This window comes from Schistocerca piceifrons, chromosome 2, assembly GCF_021461385.2.
Source record: "Schistocerca piceifrons isolate TAMUIC-IGC-003096 chromosome 2, iqSchPice1.1, whole genome shotgun sequence".
In the NCBI taxonomy this organism is placed as follows: domain Eukaryota; kingdom Metazoa; phylum Arthropoda; class Insecta; order Orthoptera; family Acrididae; genus Schistocerca; species Schistocerca piceifrons.
The window spans coordinates 29899718-29914123 of record NC_060139.1 but is presented as its reverse complement, the minus strand read 5'-3'; the positions used below and the strand labels follow the sequence as shown (position 1 = coordinate 29914123).

Below are 14406 nucleotides of genomic sequence, written 5' to 3'. Positions count from 1 at the left end.
ATAGGAGACCTTACTCTTGGGATTACCCTCGTAGATACAAGGAGATTCTGTTTGTGCACACTTTGTTCGAAGGTAGTCACGGTAGTATTTGCAAGGAAGATTCATTTTGTCATGAAAGGATTTTTGAGAGGACAGTACTACTGAAGTTTTGTTGCTACTGACGAGATATAATGTGACATGTAAGAGCGATCCATTATGAAAAGAAGTCGAATTAGAGTTTGAGGTACCAATCATATCAGCTATATATATTGTAAACTCCAGAAACACGAAACTTCTACCTGTATGAAACACCAGCGCTTGCAGATGACAAACTTTCTTTTCACCTATTTGGAGATGCCAGTGCATTGTGTGGATGTATCTATTGAGTAATAAGTGTGATTGGCCTTACAAGGATTTTTTTTCTCTATTGCTGAATCGTGTGATGTACATGTGCGAAGAATTTTACGAAGTAGTGCGATGAAATTGTCCCAACGAAAATTTGTTTCCTTACTTATTTCTGTTTACGCTTACTGTACTTCATTGTTTGTATGAAATATGTTCATAACTGAATTTTTCTCTGCTGCAGAAGTAATAAAAAAATCGGACTGTACACATGTGCATGAACTAAAAAATATTTTGAGATCGGAGTGTAACGGACGTACCGAGCGAGTTACATTCTAACAATGCAAATGTTGCAGTGGTGTGGTTCGGAGAACTGACATTCCAGAAGTACCCAGCCGTATCAAAAACATTGATCCATTACTTGTACAGAAGTATGTTATGCATTTGAATCGCTCGTTATTGAAAGGCACTAAGTCCACGTTTTTCACAAATTCGTCTCAGCGTGATTTTGCGCAAGAAAGATGCATGTTTTGGCGTTGAAAGTAACCACGTTCTGGCGCCGCACGTGCCATTAACACAGCCGTCACTTAGTGCGTTTCAACACGGAACGTCTTTCAGCACCAGAGATGCTCCCATGTTTCATATGTCAAGATTGGCTACGCTTTTTTGTTTTGTTTGCGTGGATATCGCATATTGTTGACGACATATCCTATGTGGTTGTTGTGCTGTGCGGATCGTTTTCGTGCTGTGTTCATAAACGTATTTTCATTATGGATAATGTAGTTATGATAGGAAAGAAAAGTCAACCCAAAGAAGAAAATTACGCCAGGAGTAAGGTAAAACGATCAAAGGTTAAGGGTACTGCAAACACAAGCTATGAAGGAAAGGCAGTTCCTCAGAAGAGTATCGGACCTCATGCCGGTATGACAGAAATTATCGATTTTACCTAAATTTTATCTGTCCAACCATATCACTTCCATAAAAGGGATTCGAATGATTGTTGATACTGAAGTTATGATTACTTAACTGATGTCTCACAATGATTTTGCCTAGGTAACTTGTGTATTTGATTTAGGTGCAAACGTCAATACTTCAACAAATTGCAAAAAGAAGAAAATCTGAAGATATTTAATGCTTCTACGATTCTGAAACCAAAAATGAACAGGATATCCACTTACAGAGACTGATTGAATAGCATACCATGAAACAGCGAAGACCTAGGGCCGTTAATGAACAATCGAAAGTGTACGTGACTCTACATATACATATTACGTAATTAGACACCAGGAGTGTCTGCAGATATGTAGGAATGCATTCATTAGCTTACATGGTATAATGCAGAAACGTGTATTTAGGATTGCTATGCTGCTGGCGAAAGGCGAAAGCCCAGTAGACAAGAAAGGATTTAATAAGAAGACTCATGCTCTATGACATGAAATATGCACTGAAATTCGCGACCATATTTTCAAGTTTCCTATCAAAACATCTCATTATGGAGGAAAATAAATGAAGTACTTGGATGCAAGGCTGAACCTTAAAAAATGCATCAATTAATTTGTGAGGAACATTCTAATCTTAAATTAAAATATGCATTTTATGTTAATTATTTCAACAGCAGCTTTGGCTACAGATTCGATAGACCCCAAATAGATGTGTGCAACACCTGTGAAGAACTTCAAGTCAAAATGAAGTCTCCGAGCTTATTGCAAAATATTAAATTAGGAGCAGCAAGTGAACTTAGTATTCACATGCGCAGAAGTAGCAAAATTTTATTCGTGTGTGAAAGCATGCTCAGAATCCTGTCAGCCAAATGATACACTCTGTGTTGCCTTTGATTTCATGTAAACTTTACCTCTGCCTCATATACCTGTTCAGGAAATATTCTACCTAAGGCAGCTATGGGTGCATATTATTTACTATACACAACGTCAAGGACAATAGTTCCATAGTATTCATGATCATGAGGTTCAGGCCAAGAAAGGGGCCAATGAGGTGTGTACATTCGTACTGAACTACCTAAACAATGAAATTAAACCAGGCACGAAGAAACTACTCTTGAACTCTGATGCGTGTCCAGGCCAAAATAGGAATCACTCATTTATTCTTTTCTACATGGGTTTGGTCAAAGGTAAACGATCCAAGGGAATTATTCACTGCTTCCCTGTTAGAGGTCATTCCTTCCTGCATTGTGATAGAGATTGTGGCGTTTTCAGGAAAAAAAACTAAATGCTGCGACAGAACCTACACTCCAAAAGACTATTGTACAATCGCTGATAATGCAAAAAGGGATGTTATAGTACAAATGGTGGAATTAACTGATATCATTGACGTGGACACTTGGTGGCCTAAGCATTACAGAAAAACAATACTAAGTGATAAATCAACAGGGAAGATCATTCCTAGAAGTGCCAAAGTGAAATTTGCTCCTGCATCATTCTCCGAGTTCCACTACTCTGCAGATCATCCTGGGAGAGTGGTTGCCCATCCCTTCATTTGGAGCGTTGTCCATCATACATTCCATTTGTCCCAGCCTGGATCAAGAAACGCACCTCTTATCAACCATTTGAGAAGGGCCTATGAAGAAGGAAGAATTCCAAGCAAATCAACGAAACAAGACATCTCAAGAAGGTTCATCGTTATATAACGACTTCCGAGGCGAGTAAAGCATTATTTCATGAAATACTAGAATGACCTTGTCAGTGAAAATGCATTACCTACTTTTCCTTAAAGTATAACTTGTTATCAATTTTGTTGTGCAATATCTATGACTATAGAATAGCTGTTTTATCAGTAATACGGTTGTATTCCTCAAAAAAAAATCCCCTTGTGTTCTATGAAGAAATAATTATTTCGTTTATGTTACCCATTAATTTCATACTTCATATGCAGACACTCATTGGAAAACAAGGGAATAAACAAAGATTATGGATGTTAGTGGTCGTTAGAGGTACCTTTCGTTCCTTGTTGAAAGGAACCAAATCCAGTTACGTAAGATACGTATTTTGGCAACAAAAGCGTTAGTAACATCCTCAGCAGAACGATTTTGGCTGTATTATAACGGCATGTGTGTGTGCTTTACACGTACAAACAATTGTGCCTTATACTACATTACAAGAGTGGAAAAACATTTTTTTGTGCTCATCTCAAAACTGCAAAAGTTGGACTTTGTGCCTTTCAACAATGAGTGATTCATTTTGACAGTTTTTTTTTCTTTTCAGCTTGAAGTACGTCTTTACACCTTGACGCAAGTTTACCTGCTACATTTTTATAGATGTTGTAAATAATTGTGTAAAATAAGTTACTTCAATGCTTTAGTGTCAATCTGCTTAAACAGTTTTGCTTCAGAATTTCCTTTATGGAAAGAAATGAATATATAAGTTCTGCTGAGGTAGCGATGCCATGACCATTCTAGTACGTTACGTTAGTGGTTCTAAGATGTGATCTTTTTTTGTCATCAAGCAATACTGAAGCTCAAATTAAATTATTTGTTTCATTTTCGGTTTTTAAACCATTTCTTTCAGCTGCTACTGGACAGTTCCAGGATGAATTCTTTGTGCTGCATCGTAGAATAAGTTCTCATTATTATTTGCTTTACAGGATATATCTTTTAAAAGTTGCACTTATTTCGCTCTTCTGACTAAGCGCATATGGCCATACAGCTGTGACTCTTCATTTAGGTAAGTTGACATCTGACAATATTGAATTAATGGTGCTACTTGATATATTGCTATCTGTTCAATGATTATCAGTAAAGATTACTATGATTTGAAAAAAAAGATATATTTGAGCTGTAATAATAAGGATTTACCTTGAATTATCACTTTCCAATACTCAATGGTTAAACTTGTAAAAAAAAAGTTAATGAATGCTGAGCAAACTATATTAACTTGAGCCAAAGTCCCTTATAATGCATGAGAAGGAATTGCGTGTGTACGCACATAGATTTTTCATAAATATCTACCACACAAATTGGATTATATGAACTTCATATTTTGATTGTTTTCCTGTATCTGTTGAGAGTCCAGACAAACGTGTGATTCCTGAAGAGGGGCAGCAGCATTTTCAGTAGTTGCAGGGCAACAGCCTGGATGATTGACTGATCTGGCCTTGTAACATCAACCAAAACGCCCTTGTTGTGCTGGTACAGTGAACAGCTGAAAGCAAGGGGAAACTATAGCTGTAATTTTTCCCAAGGGCATGCAGCTTTACTGTATGGTCCAATGATAATTACGTCCTCTTGGGTAGAATATTCTGGAGGTGAAATAGTCCCCCATTTGGACCTCCCTGCGGGGACTACTCAGGAGGGCGTCGTTATTAAGAGAAAGAAAACTGGCGTTCTACGGATCGGTGCAGGGAATGTCAGATTCTTTAATTGGGCAGGTAGTTTAGAAAATTTAAAAAAAGAAACGGATATGTTAAAGTTAGATATAGTGGGAATTAGTGAAGTTCGGTGGCAAGAGGAACAAGACTTCCGGTCAGGTGAAAACAGGGTTATAAATACAAAATGAAATAATGGTAATGCAGCAGTAGGTTTAGTAATGAATAAAAAAATGGGATCTCGAATAAGCTACTAAGAACAGCATAGTGAACGCGTTATTGTAGCCAAGATAGACACACAGCCCAGGCCTACCACAGTAATACAAGTTTATATGCCAACTAGATCCGCAGATGATGAAGAGATTGGACAAATGTATGATGTGATAAAAGAAACTATTCAGATATTAAGGGAGACAAAAGTTTAATAGCCATGAGGGTCTGGATTCGACAATACGAAAAGTAAGAGAAGGATAATTAGTGGTTTAATATGGACTTGGGATAAGGAATGAAAGGGGAAACTGTATGGTAGAATTTTGCACCGAGTATAGCATAATCATAGGTAATACTTAGATTTTGGAACCAGGTTTAAAATTGTAAGACATTTCCTGGGGCAGATGTAGGTTCGAACCATAATTTATTGGTAATGATCTGTAGATTAAACCTGAAGAAACTGCAACTTTGCAAAATGCTAACACGAATTCTTGACAAACGAATGGGAAAACTGGTAGGAGCCGACCTCGACGAAGATCAGTTTGGATTCCATAGACATTTAGGAACACGTGAGGTAGTATTGACCCTACAACTTGTCTTAGAAGAAAAGGCAAACCTACCTTTCTAGCATTTGAAGACTTAGAAAAATCCTTTGACGATGTTGACTGGAATACACTCTTTCAAATTCTGAAGGTTGTAGGGATCAAATACAGGGAGCGAAAGGCTGTATACAATTTGAACAGATACCAGATGACATGAGACATGAGAGAGAAGCAGCGGTTGACAAGGGAGTGAGACAGAGCTGTAGCCCATCGCCGATGTAATTCAATCTGTATATTGAGCAAGCAGTAAACGAAATAAAAGAAAAATTTGGAGTAGGCATTAAAATCAATGGACAAGAAGCAGAAAGTTTGAGTATAGTCGACGACATTGTAATTCTGTCAGAGACAGCATAGGACCTGGAAAGCAGCTGAACAGAATGGACAGTGTCTTGAAAGGAGGATACAAGATGACCATCAACAAAAGCAAAACGAGGATAATGGAATGTAATCGAATTAAATCAGGTGATGTTGAGGGAATTGGATTAGGAAATGAGACACTTGAAGTAGTAAATGAGTTTTTGTATTTGGGGAGCAAAATGACTGATGATGGACGAAGTAGAGAGGACTAGCTATGGTAGGGAAAGCGTTTCTGAAGAAGAGAAAGTTGTTAACATCGGGTATAGATTCAAGTGTCAGGAAGTCTTTTCTAAAAATATTTGTAGGTAGTGTCTCCATGTATGGAGGTGAAACATGGATGATAAACAATATAGACAAGAAGAGAATAGAAGCTTTCGAAATGTGGTGATACAGAAGAACGCTGAAGATTAGATTTATACACTCCTGGAAATGGAAAAAAGAACACATTGACACCGGTGTGTCAGACCCACCATACTTGCTCCGGACACTGCAAGAGGGCTGTACAAGCAATGATCACACGCACGGCACAGCGGACACACCAGGAACCGCGGTGTAGGCCGTCGAATGGCGCTAGCTGCGCAGCATTTGTGTACCGCCGCCGTCAGTGTCAGCCAGTTTGCCGTGGCATACGGAGCTCCATCGCAGTCTTCAACACTGGTAGCATGCCGCGACAGCGTGGACGTGAACCGTATGTGCAGTTGACGGACTTTGAGCGAGGGCGTATAGTGGGCATGCGGGAGGCCGGGTGGACGTACCGCCGAATTGCTCAACACGTGGGGCGTGAGGTCTCCACAGTACATCGATGTTGCCGCCAGTGGTCGGCGGAAGGTGCACGTGCCCGTCGACCTGGGACCGGACCGCAGCGACGCACGGATAAACGCCAAGACCGTAGGATCCTACGCAGTGCCGTAGGGGACCGCACCGCCACTTCCCAGCAAATTAGGGACACTGTTGCTCCTGGGGTATCGGCGAGGACCATTCGCAACCGTCTCCATGAAGCTGGGCTACGGTCCCGCACACCGTTAGGCCGTCTTCCGCTCACACCCCAACATCGTGCAGCCCGCCTCCAGTGGTGTCGCGACAGGCGTGAATGGAGGGACGAATGGAGACGTGTCGTCTTCAGCGATGAGAATCGCTTCTGCCTTGGTGCCAATGATGGTCATATGCGTGTTTGGCGCCGTGCAGGTGAGCGCCACAATAAGGACTGCATACGACCGAGGCACACAGGGCCAACACCCGGCATCATGGTGTAGGGAGCGATCTCCTACACTGGCCGTACACCACTGGTGATCGTCGAGGGGATACTGAATAGTGCACGATACATCCAAACCGTCATCGAACCCATCGTTCTACCATTCCTAGACCGGCAAGGGAACTTGCTGTTCCAACAGGACAATGCACGTCCGCATGTATCCCGTGCCACCCAACGTGCTCTAGAAGGTGTAAGTCAACTACCCTGGCCAGCAAGATCTCCGGATCTGTCCCCCATTGAGCATGTTTGGGACTGGATGAAGCGTCGTCTCAGGCGGTCTGCACGTCCAGCACGAACGCTGGTCCAACTGAGGCGCCAGGTGGAAATGGCATGGCAAGCCGTTCCACAGGACTACATCCAGCATCTCTACGATCGTCTCCATGGGAGAATAGCAGCCTGCATTGGTGCGAAAGGTGGATATACACTGTACTAGTGCCGACATTGTGCATGCTCTGTTGCCTGTGTCTATGTGCCTGTGGTTCTGTCAGTGTGATCATGTGATGTATCTGACCCCAGGAATGTGTCAATAAAGTTTCTCCTTCCTGGGACAATGAATTCACGGTGTTCTTATTTCAATTTCCAGGAGTGTAGATCAGGTAACTAATGAGGAGGTACTGAGTAGAATTGGGAAGAAGAGGAATTTGTGGCACAACTTGAGTAGAAGAAGGGATCGTTTGGTAGGACACGTTCTGAGGCATCAAGGGATCACCAATTTAGTATTGGAGGGAAGTGTGGAGGGTAAAAATCGTAGTGGATGACCAAGAGATGAATACACTAAGCGCCGGCCGGAGTGGCCGTGCGGTTCGGGGCGCTACAGTCTGGAGCCGAGCTACCGCTACGGTCGCAGGTTCTAATCCTGCCTCGGGCATGGATGTGTGTGATGTCCTTAGGTTACTTTGGTTTAATTAGTTCTACGTTCTAGGCGACTGATGACCTCAGAAGTTAAGTCGCATAGTGCTCAGAGCCATTTGAACCATTTTGAATACACTAAGCACATTCAGAAGGATGTAGCTTGTAGTAGTTACTCGGAGACGAAGAAGCTTGCACAGGATAGAGTAGCATGGAGAGCTGCATCAAACCAGTCTCTGAACTGAAGACCACAATAACAACAACAACCACGATGACAACAGGCGAATGCATAGTTGAGCAATGCTAATTTTCTATTTGTGTCATAAACTGAATGACATGTAATTACTATGTAACCATCAACACTGGGATCTAAGATTAACTGTAACGTTTTTAAATGTGTCACCATTAATGTCTATTGTTAAATCAGCATGCCATTCAATGACGTTATATGTCACATATTTTGCATGCTCTGGGGCGACACATATACTTCATGAAACGCTGTGTACTCTACCATCGGAAAATGTGTCTGTATACAAGAAGTTTGCTACCATCTGGCTGGCCTAGGACGTAATATCTACAACTGTACTTCAAGAAACTCACCCACTGATTTAAACATGCGTGGGCACACAGTTTTTGAGTCTTTTACTGAGCACTGAGCTTATGTGTACAATCACATGATGTAGATGTTATATTCAAGTGTATCTAACCTACTATTATTCATTTATTCTCTATAATTCATCTCTGTTATTATGTCATATGTGAGACATTTAACTTCTACATCAATTACGAGTACCTGTTGTCTCAAAGAGATTCATCTTCAATGCTTTTAAGATCTTGTGATGAAATTGTTGGTATTTAACTAGGTATGCTTGTGATTTATACAATCAGTGCTGATTCTGTACATTATCTTTATCTGCATATGAAAAGGAGTGACACACTAAAACATTTGGGTGTGGTTGTCAGTGGATGTAGTGTATGTGGCTAGTCCCTGAGTCTGCCTGCACCTCAAACTTGTGTGTATTCACCTGGGTATATAAACGTTTCGCGGTGGTTGATAGTGGATATAGCGTGACTTGTTCCTAAGCCTATTGCACCTAAAACAAGTGTTTCTTTACCTATTTTTGTATTGACAGATGATTTTTACACTCTTGAGAAACTGTAAATAACATTTTTGTTATCTTGCCAAATGAATTATCGCCAATGTCATGTGGATATGAGTGATTACATGCATAATGATGCTTGCATATTTATTTTTCTCTGTTTGCAATTGCATGTAATATTTATACCTACACAACTAAAAGACATTTTTGCATTCTTGGAGAACTATAAATAACATTACGTTATCCTATAAAACGAAGAACTATCAATGTCAGGAGGACATGAATGCTTGCATGCGCAAGATGATACTTGTATATTATTTTCCTTAACTACGTTCTACAGATTATTGTTGTAATTTCCTATTCTGTACGTAGTTTATGTATTTTTTTACTTATGTTTATGTTATTCATCACTTTTGTAACACATCTGATGCCATATTTTAAAAGTGACGATGGAGGCTATGAAAGTAGGACGGACATTAATATGTTTTTTTTTTTTTGTTTTTTTTTGTAAAGTTGGCTATTGACTCTGCCTGCTGCATTCGCACACAAACTCTGAGTCTGAGGTATTATTTTCACGATTGGTAGTTAGAGAACAGTTATTGAGAGTAATCGGATGTAGCCCGGTGTGGAGAGAAGCTTCACATCACGAGAGATTGCAACCTGCCTTGACTGTGGAACCAGAGGATATTTTTGTAGTCATCGTGGATTTTTGGTAGTTTGTCTTTTTACTGTTCATAGTTGTTGCTTGCTTGCGCACTGGAGGGCTTCAAAAATGGCTCTGAGCACTATGGGACTCAACATTTTAGGTCATAAGTCCCCTAGAACTTAGAACTACTTAAACCTAACTAACCTAAGGACATCACACACACCCATGCCCGAGGCAGGATTCGAACCTGCGACCGTAGCAGTCCCGCGGTTCCGGACTGCAGCGCCAGAACCGCTAGACCACCGCGGCCGGCACTGGAGGGCTTTTGTCAGATTTATGTATGCGTACGTTGAAAGTAATATTCGTACCTTTGTTGTGACCAGATACATGATTATTGATTAAAGTCATTGTAGAATAATTAAAGTGTTTGCTAATCACTGTCCAAGAAAATGAAAGGTTGAGTGAAGTTTGTGTTTGTAGCATGAATTTTCAGAATACAGCAAATTAAAAGCTTTTACTGATTTCTTTCATTTTTACAGTGCTTAAGGCATGTTGACCAAGCCCCCCCCCCCCCTGATCATTCAGTTCCTGTAAAGAAAACAGGACAGCAGTTGCATCATTAGTTGTCAGCGTGCATTACACTCTGCATGGATCACAGTTTTACTTTCGAATTATTTTAACATGTAGCAGAATGCAGTTTATTCACGCAGTTGCAACGGCAAGATGAGGTAAGTTGTCCTTTGTATGTAGGGGTATTAGAATATTACACTAATATTGTTAGGAGATGTTAAGGAATTTTTTTTAAATTGCAGTCAGATACAAGAGAATTGTCATCATTTACATGAATAGTAATTAATTTGGTTTTTCCTTTTTTTTTCTCAATGAGAATTCCGATTGTAAGACAGAACTCGGCATACTTTTCGGAAGTCTGCTGCCATAATATTCATTTTTGACATAATACTTTCACCAGGATAATAATAATTACAATTTGTGATAGTAAAACTTTCACTGTCTCGGACTGTCTGTCGAATAGACCGGTGCTGCTTAGCAGGCAGGATTACAGGGCGAGTGAGTCCCGGCTTGGCGGCTGTGCTTTCGACGACAGCAGCACGAGCCATGATCCGCCGTAGCTCCCGGTATAATGGGAAGAGCCCCCTTCCAAAATGGCTCTGAGCACTATGGGACTTAACTTCTGTGGTCATCAGTCCCCTAGAACTTAGAACTACTTAAACCTAACTAACCTAAGGACAGCACACACATCCATGCCCGAGGCAGGATTCGAACCTGCGACCGTAGCAGTCGCGCGGTTCTGGACTGAGCGCCTAGAACCGCTATACCACCGCAGCCGGCCAGGCCCCTTCCACCACGGCCTAAGTGTAGCTGGTGCAAATCAACGTTTGTGTCAGAATTCTACTCAAAGTGCCGAAACAGCACCGCGAGTACATGTTCACGTCCCTCCGTTAATATCAGGTGACAAGTTTTTGAAGTGTTTGCTTACATTTATCAGTGCAGCAGCGCGTTGTAACTGCCATTATGACACGTTATACCAGCAGAGTGTCTTGCGTGGTGAGCCAACTTGAATTATATTCGTTAATTGGGCGGACCTCTGCGAGAATCCGATACCTGCAGATTATCATCCTGAGTTGTTTGACTAGGTTCAGACTTCAGCGGTAAGGTTTTCTTCTAATTACGTGGCTTCTGTTTATTGCATAGGTCCTTTCGTGAGAGAAGTGAATAAGGACTACGCCCTTATCTTCAAGTTAACTTGCAAGGGCACGATGAATCCTTCAAACCTCGTGCTTTCTTAACGCCAGTGAGTTTAGGGAACTGGACTGTCTTTGTCAGAATGTGTCCCTTCTGAAATGTGATTTGGTTTTAAATGCATCTCCAAAGATGAGGAAGAAGTTGCGTTATAGTTTACTGTGGGTAGTGCGCAGTCAAATCCACTTACAATCGTTTGCCCCTCAGAGCGTAATCACAGGGGGAGAGGTCCGTACTGTATGGAGGGTGGCCGAGAACCTCGAATTTGAATTTCTGCAGGACTGCCGTATGAGGCTTTCCATTGTCGTGGAGCAGAATGACCCCAAGGTTGAGATTCGCCGTTCGTTTTGATTTGATCGCGAAGGGTGGTCAAGGACTGCGAGTAACACTGGGTATTCACTGTTGTCCCGTGGTGCAGGAAGTGAATCAGTAAAGGGGCAGCTTGGTCAAAAAAAAAGTAGTCAGCATAATCTTTCCGATTCACCTCGGACGACGACGTCCAGCTGTACGTGCAGAACTGGTTAACATCACAGCCCTGGGAATTTTATGAGACAGCCATTCACCGCCTTGTGTCGTAGTGGGACAAGTGCCTCAACAGCCGGGGTTAATACTTCTAACATGCAGGTAATGATTTATGTAATTATGCCTCCGGCTCGTTTCTTTTTGAACACCCCTTGTATATACCTAAGAATACAGTATGGCACGTCCGAAAAGATTTGTATCACGAATTTGCACTATTATAACGCTTAAGTGCACAAGAGATGACTGTCGTTAGAGATACATCTACATCTATGGCGGAAGGTACTTCTCATTGTGCCAGTCACACAATGTATATTGTAGTGCCTCCCATACAGTCTTAGAAAAGGAATTAAATAAGACACCTTCTCAGAAGAATGAAAGAGATTCAATACTCACAACAGCATCCGAAAGTATTACTCATTATTGGACATCTAGAAAGTAACTGTCAGGTGACATGTAAGGTGTTCAACCTAGTAAGTGGACATTCACAGGGGTAAGTGATAGTGACTTCATCACTTATCATCAGATATCATCAGCTCTGACACTGAGATGTTATCACGCTGCCCGCATCTCGTGGTCGTGCGGTAGCGTTCTCGCTTCCCACGCCCGAGTTCCCGGGTTCGATTCCCGGCGGGGTCAGGGATTTTCTCTGCCTCGTGATGGCTGGGTGTTGTGTGCCGTCCTTAGGTTAGTTAGGTTTACGTAGTTCTAAGTTCTAGGGGACTTATGACCATAGATGTTAAGTCCCATAGTGCTCAGAGCCATTTGAACCATTTGTTATCACGCTATCTGCTGGGTTGATTCCTATTCAATAGGATGACGTACACAAAGGCCATCTGGGATTGTCATCTCTGCACCCTAGTGAGATGTTATGGTTCTCACTGGAGCAGCCAATCTCCAATGACAGCATTTACAGCGACGTATAACGTGGAGTCTAGAGAATGGTGATACCCAAAGATAAATGTATCGTTCGTGGAGCGGAGATTCCTGTAATGGTCATTTTAGCACAGACTGCGACAATCTGGACCGAAGCTGGGTAGAAGTTCGAAGTAAGCTTATATACGAGGTACAGAAGGACCCCGCCAGTCTCACAACCGACTAGCAAGAACGTAAAAGCATGCATTACGTCTTTTGCTGAAAAATACTCACTGTTACTGTGAGAAAACAGAGGGGAAGTTAGATCTGCGGGTTCATATTGAGTTTATGCAGACATGAAAAAGATGACAAGAATTTACCACGAACAAGAAGTGCGAGTAACATGACAGAAGCTGCAAACGCGCTCTGGAAGATTCTACTACTACTAATAAAGTGCGTGTTTCATGCTATGAACGGGAGGTACGCTAATACACATTACCTCGGAAGATCTAAGCTATGGAATAACAGGATTCATAACAGCATGCACATGTCATTCCATTAATCTGTACAGGTATCAGCTGAAACGGGATACTGAGTGTAAGTGTAATGAGAACCGCTCAAGAAACCGAAGAAGCAAAAGGAAGATAAATTTCACTCTGCAGTGGAGGGTGCGCTGATATGGAACTTTCTGACAGATCAAAACTGTGGACAGCACCGAAACTCGAACTCGGGAACTTTGCCTTTCGCTGGCAAGTTCTCTGCTAAATGACCTACCCAAGCACAACTCACGACCCCTCCACACAGCTTTATTTCCTCCTGTATCATACCTCTTGCCTTCCAAACTTCACAGAAGATCTCCTGCGAAACTTGCAACACTAACACTTATGGAAGAAAGGATATTGCAGTGACATGGCTTACTCATGTTACCAGAATAAAACGCTATGTAAACGATTTGAGAAGTGAATGTTCTCTATGCCATGTGACAAAAGACTGCTTGTGTCACTCATACTTGGAGGTAGTAGCCAACATAATAACGTACTACTCGTAATAGTTATAATTATTAGTCTGCAAATGAAATAAATACTGAAACTTCTTGGCAGATTAAAACTGTGTGCCGGGCCGAGACTCGAACTCGGGACCTTTGCCTTTCGCGGGCAAGTGCTCTACCAACTGAGCTACCCAAGCACGACTCACGCCCCCTCCTCACACCTTTACTTCTGCCAGTACCTCGTCTCCTACCTTCCAAACTTAACAGAAGCTCTTCTGCGAACTTTGCTGAACTAGCACTCCTGAAAGAAAGGATATTGCGGAGACATGGCTTGGGTACCTCAGTTGGTAGAGCACTTGCCCGCAAAAGGCAAAGGTCCCGAGTTCGAGTCTCGGCCCGGCACACAGTTTTAATCTGCCAGGAAGTTTCATTTCAGCCCACACTCCGCTGCAGAGTGAAAATCTCATTCTGAAAATAAATACTGTTTCATGTTGTTCAGTACACTGTCCTCAGACAAAAAAAAATGACTCTGAGCACTATGGGACTTAACATCTGTGGTCATCAGTCCCCTAGAACTTAGATCTAGTTAAACCTAACTAACCTAAGGACATCACACACATCCATGCCCG

General features: G+C 41.8%; 1 non-coding gene across 1 annotated transcript; it reads right to left on the bottom strand.

Moving 5' to 3' along the window:
- Positions 1–13900: 13900 nt before the first annotated feature.
- Positions 13901–13975, bottom strand: Trnas-cga. Its single transcript has one exon. It is a non-coding gene; the product is annotated as a tRNA-Ser (tRNA).
- Positions 13976–14406: the final 431 nt, after the last annotated feature.